The sequence below is a fragment of the Bos javanicus genome, chromosome 5, assembly GCF_032452875.1.
Source record: "Bos javanicus breed banteng chromosome 5, ARS-OSU_banteng_1.0, whole genome shotgun sequence".
Taxonomy (NCBI): Eukaryota; Metazoa; Chordata; class Mammalia; order Artiodactyla; family Bovidae; genus Bos; species Bos javanicus.
In genome coordinates, this window is record NC_083872.1 from 47882268 (window position 1) to 47900228 (window position 17961).

General features: G+C 44.2%; 1 protein-coding gene and 1 long non-coding RNA gene across 6 annotated transcripts in view; one reads left to right on the plus strand and one right to left on the minus strand.

The window, feature by feature from the left end:
- Nucleotides 1–17961, plus strand: part of GRIP1 (glutamate receptor interacting protein 1) — a 305928-nt gene that overhangs the window by 281389 nt on the left and 6578 nt on the right. The gene's annotated exons all lie outside the window — the stretch shown is intronic.
- Nucleotides 3944–11160, minus strand: LOC133247589 (uncharacterized). The gene is made up of 4 exons (XR_009736438.1): nt 10776–11160; nt 9078–9278; nt 5437–5556; nt 3944–4262 (listed from the first exon to the last, which is right to left on the minus strand). It is a non-coding gene; the product is annotated as an uncharacterized LOC133247589 (long non-coding RNA).

Consider the following 17961-nt stretch of genomic DNA (forward strand, 5'->3'; position numbering starts at 1 on the left):
CAGTGGGAAGATAATGGGATTAGCACAATGACAGACACAAGACTAGACTGTCTTTGGAGATGGGGGCACCCTAACCCACTAAGGGCTTCTCTGGTGGCTCAAACAGTACAGAATCTGCCTGCAGTGCAAGAGACCCAGATTCGATTCCTGGGTTGGGAAGATCCCCTGAAGAAGAAAATGGCAGCCCACTCCAGTAGTCTTGCCTGGAGAATTCCACAGACGGGGGAACCGTATGGGTTACAGTCCTTGGGGTCGCAGAGTCAGACACAACTGAGTGACTGACACTAACCCACTACAGAGGAATGGGAAATGCTTCCTAGATGTAGGTGTTGACTCTGCAGGAAGGTGGAAGATGGGAAAGCATTCCAAAGCACAGAAAGAAACATATACAGAAGGATGTCGAAGATTGCAGTGTACTGAGAGAGTGCAAATATGCCAGCATATTAAGAGACATTACAGACTTTACAGAGAAGTCAAGACATTTCTGATATTTTAGGGTGGGGACCCAGCTTTAGCCTATTGCCACAAGTTAGTTTATCCAGTTACCCTGAATTGATGTGTCTGTCTGGTAAACATCAGGCTTCACCACCTGTCACATATCCTAATTGGCTAATTGACAAACACCATTAGGAGGCTGTAAGGACTCCCTTGGTGATTAAATTGCAGACGCTGCATAGTCACTGCTAATTCTGCTGCACCGTGAGGAGGGCTGGCCCCTCCTGATTCTCTCAGTTATTTAGGAACACTGCCTTCCCGTCTTCTCTAAAAGTCTGCTGCCCAGGAAAACAAGTGTTCTGGGTAACTCACCTTCCTTCAACACCAAAGGGAAAGGGTAACAATGAATGCCTGCTATGTGTTGTATTTTTGCTCTTTTTTAGCCCCTCACACAATAGCATGTCTTAGCATTTATTTTTCCCCATCTACAGGATAGGGAAGGGCTTCCTAGGTGGCTCAGTGGTAAAGAACCCTCCTGCCAATGAAGAAGATTCAATCCCTGGGTCAGGAAGATCCCCTGGAGGAGGAAATGACAATCCAGTCTAGAATTCTTGCCTGGAGAATCCCCATGAATAAAGGGCCCTGGCAGGCTACAGTCTATGGGGCTGCAAAAGAGTCAGACATGGCTGAGTGATTAAACAACAGGATAGAGAAATAGCAAGTGTAGAAGAGAGTCGTTTTTCCTTCTGGAGTGAAGCAGTCTCTTCAAAGGAAGATTCCTTGGCAGCCCAGCAATGCAAAAGGCTTGTCTCCCCATCCCTCCTATACTGAAAGCAGTCAGCAAAGATCATGACGGTAAATTGGCTATGCAAGTTGTTATAGCTGACGTTTTTAAAAGTGTGCTGAAAATAGATCTCTCTTTAAAGGCATCATGCACTTAGCACCGTGAGTGGCAGTGGCTGGGCTGGTTGGAACATTTGTGTGGCAGTGTGTGAATGGAGAGACCGCAGATCACAGACTATGCTAGACCCGCTTGACCTAGCAAACGGGCTGCTTCTTTTCTCCTTCACTTTACTCATTTCCCTCTATAGTGGCACTAAGCGCATTTCCCATGTGGCTTCACTCTTCTTCCAAATTGGTGCCAAACAAAATAAGGTGCTCAGAACTAGATGGTGTCCTGGGCGTTATAAGACACCCAAAATGAGCTTGTGACGTGAAAATGTGGCAGAGGAGCCTGCAGCCTGACGGTATGGAATTGTGGGAATGGTGGATGCTCCCATCTCAGGCACCTTTGTGTGTGTGAATTCAGTGACCCTGATAGTCCATTCAATGTTTGCTGCTAAACCCACACTCCAGTTTCGAAACACTTAAAAGGAGAAATGGTGATTAGAAGAGTCACTTTACTCAGAGCAGAGACTGGTAATTGTACTTGTGTCTTGATTGTGGGCACCCTTTGAACGAAGATTACCTGACACCATGAAAAAGCAAGTGCCTTGTTGATTGAATTATCTTCCCATTGGGGTGCTTGGACTGTAGCCCGCCAGGCTCCTCTGTCCATGGGATTTCCCCAGGCAAGAATACTGGAGTCCATTGCCATTTCCTTCTCCAGGGGATCTTCCCAACCCAGGAATCGAACCTGCATCTCCTACATTGACAGGCAGATTTTTTACCTCTGAGCCACCAGGGAAGCCCAGGGTGCTATTAGCCTGGACTAAACCTTCAAAGAAGTAGGAAAAGGTACTCTTTGGGGGGTGGTATGGAGATGGGGCCAGAGAAAGAGAAAAACATCCCTTCCTCAAGTTGAAAATAACCGGAAGTCAGACTGCATGCATGGCTTGCCGAGCGGAATGAAGGCTGATTCTCATTGAGCCCCTTGGGTGGACTTTTCTCCACTGACCTAGTGGAGAAATTTCTAAGGGGGTGCAGAGACCAGAGTAAAGAGGCTGGGTAGGGTCAATAGCACCCCATTCTGAAAACACGTGGTGTTATTTTCCAGTTGCCATCTTTCTCGGGGCTGTGTGCCTCTTGGTGAAAGCTGTCTCCATGAGAACAAGTTGTGGATCTGTCTGTCCAAGCCAGTACCTTCAAACTCTTACTGTCACTAGAAGCTGCATCAAGAGGATAGGAATGAATGGGCCAGTATCCATCCCCATTCCTGGGGAGAACAGGAGAACACAAAAGCCACACCATCTCCTGATGATGGGTTACTAGCATCATCCTCATACAAAAAGAATAAACTGTGGGCTTAATCTTCCAATTTCTTGAGTTTCAACAGACTCTTTATCATCTGCCCCTCATTTTCCACCCAGTCCTCCTTGCCAATCCCGTGTCTTCCTTCAGACCTTCCAAAAATGCTGAGCTCAGGTGAGAGGCTACATTTTTTTTTTAAATTTCACACCATCTACTGTGTCCAAGGGTCTGCCATCTCCTAACAAGTCTTCTGTCCTTCATTCCTGAACCCCAAAGACTAGTTATCCTTCCTGACACTTGAGAATAAACACAGAACACAGCCTCACTTCCCCTTTCGGCCCTGTGGTTGGAGGAGGACGTTGGAGCTGGAGTGATGATTTGATACTTAGATTGGGGGGGAGGGACAGTGAGAGCGTCACGGGGAAGTGATGCTGGTGTCTCTCAGACTTTTTTGGCTAAGACGTTATCCAAAATACATCTTACCTCACAACTCAGTACACACATACACTCACACTTATATATTGGGTTGGCCAAAAAGTTCATTTGGGTTTTTCTGTAAGATCTGATGTAAAAATTCAACAAACTTTTTGGTCACCCTAATACGTATTGAATAAATGAATCCAAAAATTGACTTGTTTTGTTTCTTTTCAAATGCTGTCATATTAAGCTGATTTCAAGGCTTATATTAGAGACTATAGCCTTAGAGAAAAATTTGGCATGTGAACCTCTGATGACATTTACCATCATCACATGGGGTGCCTGTTAAAATGTGGGTTCCTAAGCCCAACCCAGACTTACCTGGTCAGCATTTTCTGGGAGTTGAGGCAAAAAAACAACATTTTAACAACCCCTTAGTGGAATCTTTTGCACCTGAAGATTGGGACTCACTCCTGTAGGTTTTGCGAGCAGGAGGTGGTTATTTTGTGTCAGGGAGATCCAAGGCAACAGCTGAGTGGCTGAGCAAAGAGGAAATGAGTTTGCATTGTTACCCCTGGAGCTTCTAAATTTTATCTTTAAAATTAATTCTGCTTTGTATCACTATTTTAGCTTATCATAGATTTTTTTTCTCTCTGCAGATAAGGAGCTTGTGGTCTTAGCTGCATTTCATTGATAACCCCTCTTTTCCTTCTGAAGCTTAAATATTCTTTAGTGTCTGCTTAATATATTTCTGAGATAAATTCTAGCTTCACCTCTCTTTGCATATTTTAAGGCAAAAATCTTTTTTCTATAGATTCACATTCAGAGCATTTGGACTTAAAAAAAATCATTTCCTTTTGTCCTGTCACTTATGTTTTTCAATAAGATTGTATTCCTTTATTGTATGCAATTGTTTTGTTTTTTACAGAAAGTTTTTTAAAATTATTTTCCAGAATCTTCTGCTATTTATAGCTGCGGATGGCTCGACTCTTGAACATTTGAGTCACTCACAAGGAACCCCTTTATTCTTATAGCTACATTTGCCGCCATCAGCTTTTCTCTCAGCCAAGTTCACTTTGCAATTTCAATATATTGGAGTGTTTTGAGAGTGTACTTTTGTTCTTCTTTATATCATAAAGTTGTTTTACTTCTTGGAAGTAGTGTCATTTTGGGTGTTTAGTGCCCACGTCTTTTCCATTATTCTCAAGTCAGGCTGAACCCTAGGAGGAAATATGAAATGGAAATACATATCTTATTTTCAATGTGACTCTTCACCAAATATTTGCAGTTGGTACTCAAGATTAAATGAACTGTCAGGCCAAGGTTTGGCCACAACCTGCCAGTCATGAGTCACGTCACTTTTCTGAACCTCAGTTTGCTCACTTACCAAGAAAGGGACTGGATCATTCATTATCATGAGAGAGTTCACAAATAGCGTTTCCCAGGTGAAGTCACCTTCAGTCTTAATTTTGCAGTGACAGAAACCCAGGAAATGAGAGCTCCTCAGAATCATAGCCTTAAGGATGATTCAGGCAGCCATTTTAGAGTCTCCACAGATGGAGTTGTACACTGGAATAACACCCTCTTTACAAAGAGAAATGGATGTGTATCACGTCAGTGTGACAAGCATATTCTCTCCCAAGCTAACAATCAATGTAGAATTGTAGAATAAGGGTTGGAATTTAGGTTGTACATTTTATGTGAGCAATGACATCCAGCCCTGACAGCCCTTAAAATGGATTTTTTCCATCAGCTTCCCTTGTCTGTAATTCTAAGACATACTTCTCAAAAATGTAAAAAACAAAATTATATACAAATGATTGGCTCGTGTGGAAAAAAAAAAGTTTTTTAGCTCAGGATAAAACAGTGGGATAAAAACATTTGTGCAAAGGGAAGATAAAGAAAATAATATATATGTATCAGTCCAAGGAGGGGGAGAAAAAGAATGTCAGAATAAGATTTCCTAGTTAAAATGAAAGCTGCTCAATGACTTACAGTGAAATACAAGCAAAGCCTGTGAGCTTATCTCCTCTAAGGGACAGAGCTCTATTTGCATCCTATCACTTCTCGTCAAGTTGCCGTCCTCTTTTACAGAGGCTGAGCTCTGAGCCATAGAAATGCTAAGTTAAACAGAGGTGCGGTACCTTAGACTCAGATGACCCTTAGGCGGGCTTGTTAGGCAGTGTACCAGTGTGCCTGATTTCCCAGTCTTTGATCTCTCATTTCTGTCAAGGACCCCCCACCATCCCTCTTCAGAAATGCTAATAACTTCCCTTAAGTCTAGCCCTGGCCTGGGGATCATTCTTCCTCTTCCGATGGCTTTGCTTGTCTCTGTTGTGATCAAATGCGTTTATTAATAGACTGTATTCTGTTATCTATGGAATGTTCACTTACAAATGAGGAGACTCCCTGAGGGTCACTATGTTTCTCTCCAGGTCCTTGGAAAGAAGCCTGCTGGAGCTCTCCGTCCAACATCCTTCTGCCCCACTGCATGTCTATTGAGGTCTGGCAGGGCTGCAGTGAGGATCACACGATAGTGGTTTAGCCTAGAGCTGCTCTCTTTCTTCCCCTTAGATGAAGCACAAAGTTCGTTCTTTTTCGAGGACCTTTGTAGTGCCAAACCACAGCCTTCCTCGGAATGAGGAAATCACACCAGCACTGTTAGTGCTCAGTGCAGGGAAAGTTTGGTGGGTTGTAACTTGGCCAACAAAGGTCCATCTACTCGAAGCTATGGTTTTTCCAGGAGTCATGTATGGATGTGAGTTCAGTTCAGTTCAGTTGCTCAGTAGTGTCCGACTCTTTGCGACCCCATGAACCGCAGAACACCAGGCCTTCCTGTCCATCACCAACTTCCAGAGTTTACCCAAACTCATGTCCACCAAGTCGGTGATGCCATCCAGCCATCTCATCCTCTGTCGTCCCCTTCTCCTCCTGCCCTCAATCTTTCCCAGCATCAGGGTCTTTTCAAATGAGTCAGCTCTTCGCATGAGGTGGCCAAAGTATTGGAGTTTCAGCTTCAACATCAGTCCTTCCAATGAACACCCAGGACTGATCTCCTTTAGAATGGACTGGTTGGATCTCCTTGCAGTCCAAGGGACTCTCAAGAGTCTTCCCCAACACCATGGTTCAAAAGCATCAATTCTTCGGCGCTCAGCTTTCTTTATAGTCCAACTCTCACATCCATACCTGACCACAGGAAAAACCATAGCCTTGACTAGATGGGTCTTTGCCAACAAAGTAATGTCTCTGCTTTTTAACATGCTGTCTAGGTTGGTCATAATTTTCCTTCCAAGGAATAAGCGTCTTTTAATTTCATGGCTGCAGTCACCATCTGCAGTGATTTTGGAACCCCAAAAAATAAAGTCTGTCACTGTTTCCACTGTTTCCCCATCTATTTCCCATGAAATGATGGGACCAGATGCCATGATCTTTGTTTTCTGAATGTTGAGTTTTAAGCCAACTTTTTCACTCTCCTCTTTCACCTTCATCAAGAGGCTCTTAAGTTCTTCTTCACTTTCTGCCATAAGGGTGGTGTCATCTGCATATCTGAGGTTATCGAGATTTCTCCCGGCAATCTTGATTCCAGCTTGTGTTTCTTCCAGCCCAGCATTTCTCATGATGTACTCAGCATATAAGTTAAATAAGCAGGGTGACAATATACAGCCTTGACGTACTCCTTTTCCTATTTGGAACCAGTCTGTTGTTCCATGTCCAGTTCTAACTGTTGCTTCCTGACCTGCATACAGGTTTCTCAATAGGCAGGTCAGGTAACTGGTATTCCCATCTCTTTCAGAATTTTCCACAGTTTATTGTGATCCATACAGTCAAAGGCTTTGGCATAGTCAATAAAGCAGAAATAGATGTTTTTCTGGAATTCTCTTGCTTTTTCTATGATCCAGCAGATGTTGGCAATTTGATCTCTGGTTCCTCTGCCTTTTCTAAAACCAGCTTGAACATCTGGAATTTCACGGTTCACATATTGCTGAAGCCTGGCTTGGAGAATTTTGAGCATTCCTTTACTAGTGTGTGAGATGAGTGCAATTGTGCAGTAGTTTGAGCATTCTTTGGCATTGACTTTCTTTGGGATTGGAGTGAAAACTGACCTTTTCCAGTCCTGTGGCCACTGCTGAGAGTTGGACTATAAAGAAAGCTGAGTGCTAAAGAATTGATGCTTTTGAACCATGGTGTTGGAGAATACTCTTGAGGGTCCCTTGGACTGCAAAGATATCCAACCAGTCCATCCTAAAGGAAATCAGTCCTGAATATTCATTGGAAGCACTGATGCTGAAGCTGAAACTCCAATACTTTGGCCACCTGATGCAAAGAGCTGACTCATTGGAAAAGACCCAGATGCTGGGAAAGATTGAAGGCAGGAGAAGAAGGGCACGACAGAGGACGAGATGGTTGGATGGCATTACCGACTCAATGGACATAAGTTTGAATAGATTCTGGGAGTTGGTGACGGACAGGGAAGCCTGGTGTGCTGCAGTCCATGGGGTCTCAAACAGTGGGACACGACTGAGCGACTGAGCTGAACTGAATGAGTTGCTTTTTAGATGCACTTAAGGATGGGGGTTGATTGCCAGTGGAGCCAGCCCTGTGATTAGAAGTTTGGAGGTTTCAGTCCCACCGCCAACCTCCAGGGAGAGTTTGCAGGTGAAATCAATCACCAATGGCCAATGGCTTAAACAGTCATTCCTGTGTAGTGAAGCTTCTGTAAAGCCCCAAAAGGATGGGTCTCCAGGAGCTTCCAGGTTGGTAACCACATGGGATGTGGGGACGGGGTTGGGGAGGGTTGCGATCAGAGCCTGAAGGGAACATAGAGGTTTCGCAACCTTTCCACAAAACCTTCCCCAAAGTATCTCTTCCATCTGGCGTTCCTGAATTATACCATTTTATAATAAACTGGTGATCTGGTAAGTTTTGTGAGCCACTCGGGTAAATTACTCAAACCCAAGGAGGAGGCTGCTGGAACCTCTGAGATACAGCCGGTTGGGCAAAGGTATGAGTGATGACCTGGGTCTGAAGACCATTGTCTGAAATGGTGGGGTAATGTTGTAGGATGGAACCCTTAACCTGTGGGATCTGACATGGCCTCCATGTGGATAATTTCAGAATTAAGTTGAACTGTAGGACACCCATCTAATGTTGCAGAGTTGTTTGGTGGTGTGGGGAACCCCCTACCCTCAACATACACAACAACATTTTGCCCACATGGGTCTGTAGGTTATGGAGGTCGGTGAGCTGCTCGTGGAACTGAGAACTGGGAACTTGAGTTGAGAGCTGGAGGGGAGCCAAGTCAGAGTGCACCTAGGAGCCAGAGAGCAGGGGCAGGTGTGGGGAGGGCCAGCAGACCGTCCTGAGTTGACATGCTGGAACGGTCTTTGGTCAAGCTTGGCTGACTTGGTGCTGGCTGGGCAAGTAGGAAGGCCCAGGAGCAGAGCTTATGGTAACTAGCTGGAAAATCCATACTTTATTATTTTCTTCCAGCCCCACTGGTAGTATAGGATTGTCCTCAAAGTCGATTCATGCCTTGAATTGTCAAGTTTAAAGGAACAGGGCTACCCCAGTGGTGTCTGGAAGAATAAACCCAAGTACCCGGTGGTTTGTGGGCAAACTGATAAGCAGGTATTGGTTTGGTCCTTAAAGGCCATCAAGCAAACGGCTGAGCCACAGGGAGGCTGGCTGCCAGGGCATAGGAACTGCTTCTGGGGTGGCTATCACTCACCAGGACATGGTCAAGACATTAGACACACTTGCCCTTAAAATCCAAGTGCAGAGACCTGGCTCTGCTGCTAAGGCTTTTCACGGGACTCAAAACTGAAAACACAAGCACTGTGTTTCTTTGCCTCAAGGACATTATTCAGACCTGCGGATGAACTTGCTTAGAAATACCAATGAAAGCGCAACTTGAATTATGGTGAAGTCCTGCACCTCCTGTTAAGGCTTCTGTTCTCAGGAGGGATAGAGGCAGTTGCAGCATGTGTTGACAAGTGGTTACAATTGAAGTGAGTTTTGTAGAACTGTATCCTTACCCAGAGTGTTGTTTCAAGAGGCTCCTTGGCCCTTTTGGAACAGAAAAATCTAGCATTGTGTTCATAATCCAGATTCCCCCAAGGTAGCCTGGCACAGAATAGAGACCTTACAAGAAAAATCTTGATTTTCTTGGGTGAGGGTGGAGCACGAAGAGCTGGAGCGGAAAGAGCTGGAACAGCTGGGAGCAGTTTGCACAGATGCTGGGGGAAAACCACAGAAGAGCTCTGATGAAAAGAAATACAGCAGACGTGATAAACTATTCATCTTTAGTTTGTTGGGCAGTTGGAAATGGATAAAAACTGCCTGACCAGCTAGGAGAGTATGTGTCAAGAAAAAAAAAAAAATCATGATTCAGTGGAAGGAACACAGCAGATGAGGTCAGATACTCTAATACTGAAATCCTCAGGCTTACTGTATTCCACCTGGACAAGTCCATTCGTCAAGTTCAAAGGTCAGTGTCCTCATTAGTGGGAAAGGCATGCTTCTGCCACACACAGTTGCTGGGAGATCAAAGCAATCATATACCGGAAAGTGCCTAGTTAAGGGGTTCATCTGTGGGGGGTGGGAAATGCAACTCAAACCTTGGAATTCTTAGAATTATTTTTGGACAGGAAATACATCAGAGGTAAGCACTACCCGTCTGCAGCTAAGCAGGAGAGCAGCAGCCACATGGCACAATTTATTGCAGCTGATTTTGAGACCAGCCAGCAGTGTGTCCTATTTGTGTGAAATTATTGATTCCTGGAGTCTTACCTCTGTATCATTTTAAAGCTTCATTTTGTTGTTTTGCTACTTCTAAGAGAATCATAGAATTGGCTATTAAAATTCAGTCTCCTCTAACCTTAGGAAATCTTTCTAGAGAAACAGGTTACTTTCAGATCTAAACCATATATTAGTCTCTCATCCTGAGGAGTTTGCCATAGAGATACATCAAGTCTAAGGTTCCGGAGAGCCAAGCCTCTTAGCCAGCAACTGTGGCTTTACAGTTAATGAGCTAATCTGCTAACCTGGCACTAGTCGGCATCCATCTCTACCGTTGTGGTTAGTGTATCCCCACTGCCTGGTGTTGGCAGTGTTTCGTGACACTTACCCTTTTACCCCTTCTGGGTTCAATAACTGTGGAGTAAACACCCAAGACTCACAGGCCAGGTGAGCAATGAAGAACTTTACTATTATTCTAGGTCTGCAACAAATGTTCCCCCTTGCAGGGATTCCAGTTCACTGTGTTGAGAAACATGTCTCAGAGCTAAGACAGAAGTGGGCTTCCTAATGTCCACTGCAAACATAGGCTTTGTGACTCATATTCAGATATGACTGAAGAGTGTGGCGAGGCTTGCGGAGAAAACGCCAGCCCACGTAGCAACCAGCCAGAGGGCCCACAGGACTGCTGTCCAAGCTTATGCTTAATTACTAATGCAACAGAGATAACTAAGATGTGCCACCATCCCCCGCAGGTGTGCTGCTTGTCCGGGGAGAGAACATGACTCGGAACAAAAGTGGAAAGGGAGAAGAAGGGCGAGAAATCCCACAGACAGAGCCAAAGAGGGGTGCAAAAGCTGGGACCTGGGGTAGAGACATTTCATACACTAGTAAACAGAGTCCCAAGAGTAACAGACTGTCACCAAGCATGTTAGCTGTTTGTCACCTCCGCCCCCTCCTCCTTTGCACCCATCTCCCCCTATTCCTCCCCTTCCTACCTTCAATGAAAGAACATGAGGACGAAAGGGCCTAGAAATAAACCTGAGTGTTTCCTCCAGTCGAGGCAGGAAGTATCCATGGTGAGTCCATGAGGTGCCTGTGTGCTCAGTGGCTTCAGTCGTGTCGGACTCTGGGCGATCCCATGGACTGTAGCCTACCAGGCTCTTCTGTCCATGGGATTCTCCAGGAAGGAATACTGGAGTGGGTTGCCATGCCCTCCTCCAGGGGATCTTCCCTACAAAGGGATTGAACCCCCATCTCCTGCATTGTAGGTGGATTGTCTATTGCTGAGCCACCAGGAAGCTCGAGTCTATGATCAGTTCAGTTCAGTTGCGGTCATGGCCAACTCTTTGTGACCCCATAGACTGCAGCACGCCAGGCTTCCCTGTCCATCACCAACTCCCGGAGCTTGCTCAAACTCAATGGACCTCATGTCCACTGAGTCAGTGATGCCATCCAACCATCTCATCCTCTGTCGTCCCCTTCTCCTCATGGTCTCAATCTTTCCCAGCATCAGGGTCTTTTCCAGTGAGTCAGTTCTTCACAAAACGTGGCCAAAGTAGTGGAGTTTCAGCTTCAGCATCAGTCCTTCCAATGAATATTCAGGACTTATTTATTTTAGGATTGACTGGTTTGACCTCCTTGCAGTCCAAGGGACTCTCAAGAGTCTTCTCCAACACCACAGTTCAAAAGCATCAATTCTTTGACACTCAGCTTTCTTTATGGTCCAACTCTCACATCCATACATGATTACTTAGAAAAAAACCATAGATTTGACTATACAAACCTTTGTCAACAAAATAATGTCTCTGCTTTTAAATATCTGTCTAGGTTTGTCATAGCTTTTCTTCCAAGGAGCGTCTTTAAATTTCATGGCTGCAGTCACCATCTGCAGTGATTTTGGAGCCCCCCAAAATAAAGTCTGTCACTGTTTCCATTGTTTCTCCATCTATTTGTCATGAAGTGATGGGATTGGATGCCATGATCTTCATTTTTTGAATGTTGAGTTTTAAGCCAGCTTTTTCATTCTCTTTCACCTTCATCAAGTGACTCTTTAGTTCTTCTTTGCTTTCTGCCATAAGGGTGGTGTCATCTGCATATCTGAGGTTGTTGATATTTCTCGTGGCAATCGATACCAGCTTGTGCTTCATCCAGCCAGCGTTTCGCATGAGGTACTCTGCATATAAGTTAAATAAGCAGGGTGACAATATACAGCCTTGACGTACTCTTTTCTCAATTTGGAACCAGCCTGTTGTTCCATGCCTGGTGTTCTAACTGTTGCTTCTATTAGTCTGTGATATCTTGTGCCAAAAAGCAGAGAAGTTATCAGAGCAAGTGGGTCATATAATGATATCAACACGACATCAACATGAAGGACTCCACTTGGCCAAAAATGAGGAAACTTGAGCTTGCAAAAGAATGTTGCTGTTGATTGTAACACATTATATATAAAAGGACCCATAGATTCATATCGGAGAAGGCAATGCCACCCCACTCCAGTACTCTTGCCTGGAAAATCCCATGGGCGGAGGAGCCTGGTAGGCTGCAGTCCATGGGGTCGCTAAGAGTCGGACACAACTGAGCGACTTCACTTTCACTTTTCACTTTCATGCATTGGAGAAGGAAATGGCAACCCACTCCAGTGTTCTTGCCTGGAGAATCCCAGGGACAGGGGAGCCTGGTAGGCTACCGTCTATGGGGTCACACAGAGTCAGACACGACTGAAGTGACTTAGCATAGCATAGCATAGCATAGATTCATACTGATAATGTACTTTTAAAAGGTCATTCCCCTCCCCACTGGAAAAAACCTCCTTGGGACACCACTGGAAATATTTAGTCCACTAATTCCCTATTTTAAAAATGAAAGGAAAGAACTGGCATTCATTTTGCCTTTCTTGTACAAACTGTATGATCTACTCCACAAACTTGGTAGAAAAAGTAGCATCCAGTTTGCTTTTTAATCTACTCACACAAGTCCCACAGCCTTATTAGCAAGAAGTCCTGCATCTCAAGTTGGAGAACCCTACATTCCACCCTGGAGCTTCCCAGATGGTGCTCATAGTAAAGAACCCGCCTACCAATGCAGGAGACATAAGAGACGCAGGTTCAATCCCTGAATGGGGAAGATCCACTGGAGGAGGGCATGGCAACCCACTCCAGTATTCTTGCCTGGAGAATCCCGTGGTCAGAGGAGCCTGGTGGGCTACGGTCCATGAGGGTGCAAAGAGTCAGACATGAGTGAAGCGATTTAGCACACACATCCCACCCTACTCCCTGTACAAGACTGGGGCTTCCTCATCTCAAAGGGACGGCAGACAGACCTGGCTCCAATGTCATAGGTGCTCTCCCTCTCATGACCACATGATGTCACTGTGGAGCTTTGTCCTGCCCAGTCCCAGCCACCCTGCAGCTTTGTGCCTTGCTCATTTCCAACATGGCCCTGGGGCCATGGAGGCAGGGCGTGGCCTGACCCTCAGAATTAAATCCCTCTCCATTCACACACACAGCACATCATGGCCAGTTCTGACTAGTTTCCAAACTCAACCACATGGTATGTCAGAACCAGTCACTTCATCTATTCAACAAAATACTAGCTCTACAATGTAGCAGGTACCATTTAAGGAGTTTGGGATATATCAGTAAACAAAACAAGGATCCTTGCCCCCCTCAAGGAACTTGCAGGGTGAACATCTCCCATATCTCCCCTCAGGCCTTTATCTGAGCCCAGGTTACCAACAAAAACATATCCTCCCCTCCTGATGACTTTGGCTTTGGGTGAGGGGATGTTCTCTCATTCATGGATCATTCTCTCCCCATGGATCATCTGACCCACTCCTGTATTCTTGCCTGGGTAATGGCACACACAGAGGAGCCTCATGGACTACAGTCCTTGGGGTCACAAGAGTCAGGACACGACTTGGCAACTGAGCACGCGTGCATCATTAAGGTACGTGTCAAATGTGGGGACTGGACTTTGCTAATACACGCACCTCTTTATAGTCAGGTAGGATTTTCTGATTGTATAAGTGAGTGCCACAAAAGTGATCCTTCCACTAATATCAGGTCTTAAAACTTCACATACACTACTTCAGTTAAAATTGTGTTTCTTACCCATCTAGCACATCATAAGGTCCAGGTGAACCTACAATGTGCTGGGTACTATTTGAAGGGCTGAGGATATAGCAGTGAAAAAAAGACATAGCAATAAAGCACACCCATCATGAGTTTACCGTCCAGTGATGATATCTGACTTGACCCTAACAATCCTGCAAGATGGGTAAGAAACACAATTTTAAATGAAGTGGTATTAGTCCCCTCATTTCCTTTTCAGAACATGTACTAGCCCCTCTGGTGTGTGAAGTACCATGGAGAGCAAATTTCAGTGTGCTCAGAACTTGGCAGACAGCAGTTCAGAGTGGGGTTCAAGACTTCACATTTTCACACCATTCTGAGAGATGGCGATGCATCTGTTCAGGACCAACCACCCTTTAACTGGCAAGACAGGGCTGTTTTTCTTTCTCATAAAGCAAAGATGTAACAAAATTCTGGCCCCTTTCCTTCTAGTGTATTGTGGGAAATACGCAGGTGGGGTGAGATGTTGGTATACCCTATTTCATAGGGCCTAAGATACTCCTGCCTGTAAAACATGGCCTGATTTCAGAGAACTGAAAACATGAAGGAAAAAAAAACAACCAGCACATCTTAGAATCTATGAAATAAGGCACTTGAGTGGCATTAGAATATAACAGTTGAGTGGCTGGAGTCAGACAGACGTGCCCCGACTATTCAGTACCTCTGTGACTGTGGGTGAGCTTGAATTTCCTCACCTCCAATATGGCAGAAACCACTGAGGCTGCCTGGTGATTAGATTTGACCCAGCCAGCTTGATATTTTAGTTATCTGCCCAGTGACATAAAAATCCACAAATGACCACTTTGCATTTCCTTCAACATTCCATACCTCTCTGAAGTGAAATAACTGGGTATAGAAGAATAATACTCTCCTGCTTGGAGAGTACTAATCTTCACATTTTGCCCTATATAGTTCTAAATTGTTTTACTCCTTTGCAAGAATGTATTTCGGGTATGATGTGTGTTAAAAGAAATATACATTTTAAAATGTGCTCAGTTGCTCAGGCGTGCCAAATTCTTTGCAATCCCATAGACTGTAGCCCACCTGACTGTTCTGTTCATGAAATTTTTCAGACAAAAATCCTGCGGTGGGTTGCCATTTCCTCTTCCAGGGCATTTTAAAATAATCAAGAGTTAAAAAGCAAACCCCAATCATTGCTTGATATGTGCATTGGTTGTTGCAGAGGGTGTGCAGCAAACCTTACTAAAAAAAGCCGTCACATTGTTAAATGAGTGTGACTTGCTGAGCACATTGGCTGGTGTCCAGCACAGTGGGTCTCAGTGGACATGACACATGAATGTGTTTCCCTCTGGAAGGCAACCTCTTCTCTCTCTGCCCCCCTCTCACTGTTTCTCAGCACTTGGAACTGTGCTCAGAACATGGAAAGACTCAGTACACATTTGATGAACTTGTGACCCTCAGACTATCTCTTGTGGGTGGTCAGAAGGAGGCCTGGGGGGTGGGGAAAACTTTAGCTGGTGGCACTGGCCTTAATGCAGGGGGAACAGGCTGAGGCCCAGAGCTGAGAAGGGTGAACGGCTGGAATTGCGAAACCAGACCCAAGGAAGGGAGTGAGGGAGCTACTCAAGCTGGGCCCCAGGGGAGGGTGTTCCTTAAAGGAGTACTTCTAGGTCTTCTAAGACTTCTTAAAGCTCAACATTCAGAAAACGAAGCTCATGGTATCCAGTCCCATCACTTCATGGGAAATAGATGGGGAAACAGTGGAAACAGTGTCAGACTCTATTTTTCTGGGCTCCAAAATCACTGCAGATGGTGACTGCAGCCATGAAATTAAAAGACGCTTATTCCTTGGAAGCAAAGTTATGACCAACCTAGACAGCATATTCAAAAGCAGAGACATTACCTTGCCAACAAAGGTCCATCTAGTCAAGGCTATGGTTTTTCCTGTGGTCATGTATGGATGTGAGAGTTGGACTGTGAAGAAGGCTGAGCGCCGAAGAATTGATGCTTTTGAACTGTGGTGTTGGAGAAGACTCTTGAGAGTCCCTTGGACTGCAAGGAGATCCAACTAGTCCATTCTGAAGGAGATCAACCCTGGGTGTTCTTTGGAAGGACTGATGCTGAAGCTGAAACTCCAGTACTTTGGCCACCTCATGCAAAGAGTTGACTCATTGGAAAAGACTCTGATGCTAGGAGGGATTGGGGGCAAGAGGAGAAGGGGATGACAGAGGATTGAGATGGCTGGATGGCATCACTGACTCGATGGACGTGAGTCTCAGTGAACTCCGGGAGTTGGTGATGGACAAGGAGGCCTGGCGTGCTGTGATTCATGGGGTCGCAAAGAGTCGGACACGACTGAGCAACTGATCTGATCTGATCTGATATTGTACTGGTGTTTTTCTGACTTACTTCACTCTGTATAATAGGCTCCAGTTTCATCCACCTCATTAGAACTGATTCAAATGTATTCTTTTTAATGGCTGAGTAATACTCCATTGTGTATATGTACCACAGCTTTCTTTATCCATTCATCTGCCGATGGACATCTAGGTTGCTTCCCTGTCCTGGCTATTGTAAACAGTGCTTCGATGAACATTGGGGTACATGTGTCTCTTTCAGTTCTGGTTTCCTCGGTGTGTATGCCCAGCAGTGGGATTGCTGGGTCATATGGCAGTTCTAGTTTTCAGTTTTTTAAGGAATCTCCACACTGTTCTCCATAGTGGCTGTACTAGTTTGCATTCCCACCACCAGTGTAAGAGGGTTCCTTTTTCTCTGCACCCTCTCTAGCATTCATGGTTTGTAGACTTTTGGATAGCAGCCATTCTGACTGGCATGAGATAGTACCTCATTGTGGTTTTGATTTGCATTTCTCTGATAATGAGTGATGTTGAGCATCTTTTCATGTGTTTGCTAGCCATCTGTATGTCTTCTTTGGAGAAATGTCTGTTTAGTTCTTTGACCCATTTTTTGATTGGGTCATTTATTTTTCTGGAATTGAGCTGCATGAGCTGCTTGTATATTTTTGAGATTAATTCTTTGTCAGTTGCTTCATTTGCTATTATTTTCTCCCATTCTGAAGGCTGTCTTTTCACCTTGCTTATAGTTTCCTTCGTTGTGCAAAAGCTTTTAATTAAGTCCCATTTATTTTTGCTTTTATTTCCATTACTCTGGGAGGTGGGTCATAGAGGATCCTGCTGTGATTTATGTTAGAGAGTGTTTTGCCTATGTTTTCCTCCCAAGCTTGTTTTAACTATTTTTGGTCTTTTGTGTTTCCATACAAATTAAAATTTTTTTCTTCTAGTTCTGTGAAAAATGCCATTGGTAATTTGATAAGAATCCTATTAAATTGGTAGATTGCCTTGGGTACTGTGGTCATTTTCACAATATTGATTCCTCCAAGCCAAGAACATGGTATATCTTTTCATCTATTTGTGTCCTCCTCAGTTTCTTTGATCAGTGTCTTGTAGTTTTCAGAGTACAGGTTTTTTGCCTCCATGGGTAAGTTTATTCTTAGGTATTTTATTCCTTTTTGATGTGATGGTAAATGGGATTGTTTCCTTAATATCTCTTTCTGATAGTTCATTGTTAGTATACAAAAATAAAACAGATTTCTGTATGTTAATTTTGAATCCTGCAATTTTATCAAAGTCATTGATGAGCTCTTGTACTTTTCTAATGCCATTTTTAGGATTTTTCTATGTATATCACATGCAAACAGTGAGTTTTACTTTTTCCTTTCCAATTGGGATTCCCTTTGTTTTTCTTCTCTGATTGCTAGGACTTCCAAAACTATGTTGAATAAAAGTGGCAAGAGTAGGCATCCTTGTTTTGTTCCCATTCTCAGAGGGAATGCTATTAGCTTTTCACCATTGAATATGATGTTAGCCGTGGGTTTGTCATATATTGCTTTTATTATGTTGAGGTAGGGTCCATCTATGCCCATTTTCTGAAGACTTTTAAAATCATAAATGGATGTTGAATTTTATTTCTTTTTAAAGTTTTGTAAGTTTTTTTCTTTGAATGTTGAATTTTTATCAATTTTTATAAAAATTTTTATCAAAAGTGTTTCTGTGCCTGCTGAGATGATCAT